Here is a 4,634-nt window from a genome sequence, read left to right as displayed (position 1 = left end):
TAGATACATATATATTAAACTGAATAGATCCTTGCTTTATATGCCCATACATGTACGTACGAAACGGACGAATACGAATCATGTGTACGGACGTGCGTATGACGTAACATACAATCGAGTGATAGTTTTTGACATCCCTACTATTAAATTCTATAAAATCCCGCCCCTATATTCCGCCTGCCGCGAAGGCTCGAAGTCTCTCATCGTAAGTATGCATGTATTACACGTTATGTATTTATTTGCATGTACTCGCCGTACATCCGTAAGAAGGGCCTTCTTTTTTAAGCGCGCTTACTCATCACGTCATGGACGCTGACGCCATGTAGCGCGTGAACATAATATTATACATAAAATATATGCCGTAAAAATATATATATGTAAAAATATGTACAGTTAAGTCCCCTTTTTTTTATCTCTTCCTTTCGTTCGTTACAAAATTGGTGCATAAAAATGGTACCATTTATGCCCATATGCGTTCAAATTTTCGCAGTCCGTATGGCGCAATTTTTTTTTTTTATACCAGAAATGTTAATGTATATACTTTTTTTTTTTCTTTTTCAAATACTCGGACAAAATATGACGCAAATTTTTTGTATGATTTTTATATCCTTTTTTTTTCACCATTCTGCATTTTTTCATTTATTTGCCTCCTCTCAATAATAATCCCCTTTTTTGTTCAACAGAGAATAGCCATTTTTAGCTCACTCTGTTTGATTTGTCATTTTTTCGTGGCACGCGTAAAATGCTAGAGCTTAAAATGCCACACGCGGATTTACATTTATTGTTATGGTATGGTACGTATGGTATGTATGATATGTACCATCATATGTTTACGATTATATACTTCTTTATGCGTATGCAAATTCGTATGACCACGTGTATATTAGCAAGCCAATACCCTCTGCACTCATCCTTCTTTGCGTTTTTATACTTTATGTATGATTTTTCAAACCAGCATAAATAATAAGCACTGCAGCGTACCAGAATAAGTATAAATACGAAACAAGTAGCATTAAGCATTAATTTAACATCGTGTTGTATCTTGTCACTCGATGTGCCATCCAGCGGACCAATCGTCGTACTGCCACCACATTATATCGCAATATTTTTTACTCCTGGATTTTTTTCATTTCTCATTAAAGGAAAAAAAAATCAAAAAAAAAAAAATCGTTAATTTTCGATTAAAGGGCCCAAAGTATATAGCAAACAAAAGAAATTTTTTTTTTTTTTGAGAAAAGAAAAGATTTATGTTTTGAAAAGAAGATTGTTTTTTTTTTTTTAATATAACATAACAATTCTTCTCTTTATGTACAAAATCCCTTTAACAAGTTTCTTCGACTTGGCTGACGTTGTATACATGCGAACGAAGCGAATTTATAAAATTGTATGCCGTATGTATTATCCTGTCGTAGCGGAATGACTGACTGAATGAATATATATGCGCTATGAACAAAGATATAACACCATCACTCATGAAGAATGATACACTTTGCACAGCTTAAGCCAAGTTTTAAAGCGTTGTAACGTAACCGTTACTGATAGGGAAACTTAAAATAAAAAAAAAAATAGTACCAGCTACGCCATGCGTACATACATACATATATATATGTGACCCGCCAGAGAAGCGTCAACCATTTCTTTTTCTTTCTTGTTCTCGTAAATTTTAAAATTTGCAGTTCCTTCTAAAAATTTGTTAGAGAACGCGAAAAAGGGACCAATGCGTCCTGTGTGTATATGCGCAGTGTACATCTTTCTGTGTGCATTTCACATTACCCTCCCCCTACACACGCGGACCCGATAGGTATCTATAGTACCCCTTTTGTTGTTGCGTTTCTTTGCTTTACCTCCCCTGCTTACATCCTCGTGTGTAGTAAAATGTACTGGTAAAGCGCACATCACGCGTAGGCACATATGGACAAAGACACCACTTACACGTACGTGCGTGGCTACATAGTTATATACGTGTATACATATGCATACATAACTGCACCTGCCTGTGTGAGTTCGATTACGAATGCTTCTCCGCCACACCTCCAACCCACTCAACGGTCTAAAAGTAAAAAGATAAACATATAGAGATATCAAAAAAAGGTATAAAAACCGGTTGGTATCATAAGCAGTACAACACATGCGCTTAACAATAAATAAGCAAAAGCGTTAATATACTAACGATTTAAAGGGAAAAAAAAAAAAAAAAAAAATTATTGGGAAAAAGAACATAAAGGAAAATAAAGTTATATGAACAAATAGACCGTATCTACCTTATTGAAAAAATACTCGCATGAGCAATACGGAGGTGTGTGCCCAACTGTGATTTGCTACATATATGTGTGACTGTACCTGCGCGCGAGTGAACATGCTGCCCATTTATGTGCCTACATAATGCGTATGCTACTATATTCCGTTGTAATTTAATTTTTTTTTTTACAAAATAGCCCGCGGTTCATTTACGTAGAGCGCACTTCATTTTGGAGAAAATTGTAACTCCGTAATTGTAGGCGGGAGTGGAGAACATGCATTTTTACCCTTACACGCATGTTTTAAGTATATAAAAAAAGAAGTAAATGCATAATGCGCCTTGTTCAAGCGCATTTGAGAGTGTATCCAATTGTGCGTACATATATATATACCTATTCATTTATGTGTATGCCTATACTTTTCTTGCTAGTTACGCCCGCAAGAATGAAAGAAATATAACTAAACATGGGCGTATCGAATGATGGACTAATTACCCATGCATAGGGGAGCAACCTACATACATGTCCAAAATAGAAGGTAAACGCGTCGTAAGAGAGAAAAAAAAAATTGCTAGCGGTAGAAAGAATAAAATAAAGACGTTAATACAAAATTAAATTTTGATTTATTTTTCATCGTAAAGTAATACTTGGCAACATCGAGTTCGTTTCTGTTGTTTAGTTTTTCATAGGCATGGGACGTTGCTCGTGCGCGTGTTGGGGTGTTGCATGTTTATATTCGCATAATGTTGTGTACATTTTTATGTGCGTTGCGCGGTTACAATTGCTACCAACGTACATGCCACATTGCATGTATGTACTGTTTCACCAGTGCGCTTACCCCTTCAGCCGTGCCATGTCCCCTGGACTCACTCGTATAAGTTAACATTAAACGAGACGTTACATATGTTGTGTACGTAGGACGTGTGTTGCATGGATAACGCTTTTAACGTGCATCCTTGTCTGTGTATACTACCCACCGTTTATCCTAGCCTTATGCAAGCCTCCCCCATTGTGTTGATTTGGCGTTATGATCTTTTATTTTTATTCCCAAAGGGAGACAAAAGTGTCTATATGAACTCCCCATGAGTACCACACAACTACGTGCGCCACGTTACATGTATGCTAAAAAATGAAATTACTAATTTCGTGTTTAACTTAGCCCAGTTCTGCAGCAGTGCAGGTAAAGAAAAAGGGAATTGTAAGAAAAATATTTAATGCGATATAATTTGACACAATTCGATACAATTTAATTTGACATAATTTTTTTTTTTTTTTTTCCTATTCGCACGAAGCATGGTTGTAAGCGACACTTACTCAAAATGAACCACAGGGGGGGTGGAAAAGCACAAAAAAAAAAAAAAGAAACTAATTTGTAGCAATGTGTATATATATGCATATATCTGCACACATATATGTATGCGTGTTATTTTTTTTTTTTTTCCTTTTTTGGTGTAGCATGTAGAAGGTGTATAGCATTTTGTACCTGCGCAAAGGCGAGTTAAATATGTTTGCATTTTTTCCCTAGTGTTGTGCAGTTACTCATTTACGTACCTATACACGTGTAAAGAGAAGTGTCGCGGGGATTCTCACGTTTTGTCCCGTTGAGCCATGTGTGTAATGGATACGTGGAGGCGTCCCCAGCCATTTTTGCTTACCATTTTTGTGTGTATACTTGGGGTTACATCTCTGAATGCCACATTTTTTTTTTCTGCCAATTAGTTTTTTTCCCTCACTGTGTGTTTCATATCATACGTTCAAACACACAGCTGCGTATACACACCTGGGAAAGTGCATACCCACGGATGTGTTGTCCCTCTGCAGGGTGCGTCTGTGCTTCTTTGACTTATGCGAGCTCCTACGCAGAGGTGGAGGGGGTATCCTCAAACGTCTAAATGCAATTGTCCGCTTAGCATCCCTGCGCTGTATGGACGCCCACATATTCGGACATACGACTGGCCTCATTACCGTCCACATGGATGAGCGCACCTACATGCGTGGCTTTTCGCAAAAGCAAATAAATGCACCCAATTTTGTGCACATACGTATCCACCACTTATTTATGTTTTAAAAAAAATTACACCAAGTCATGTGATTTTTTCTTCCCCTTCCCTTTTTATTTTATATTTTTTTTTGTTTCATTTCCCCCCTTGTCTTTTAAGTGTAATTGTTCCTTTGAAGGCACAATAAGGGAGAAACGGGTATTAACCTGGCAGACATTCGTTCTTGCCGGGTGCGCTGCTAAGGAGACGTGTAGGGTGCAGTGGGGAGTCAGTACATGCACACACGTGGCTCTCTCCCCACGGGCGCTGCTCACAACGGAATAATCTGAAGGGACGTGTGAAAACGGGCTGTGGCCACGAATAGCCACTCTTTAAAGAAATAGAAAAAGAATAAGCC

Source organism: Plasmodium inui (genome assembly GCF_000524495.1).
Source record: "Plasmodium inui San Antonio 1 unplaced genomic scaffold supercont1.3, whole genome shotgun sequence".
Lineage (NCBI taxonomy): Eukaryota > Apicomplexa > Aconoidasida > Haemosporida > Plasmodiidae > Plasmodium > Plasmodium inui.
This window is presented reverse-complemented; position numbering follows the sequence as displayed.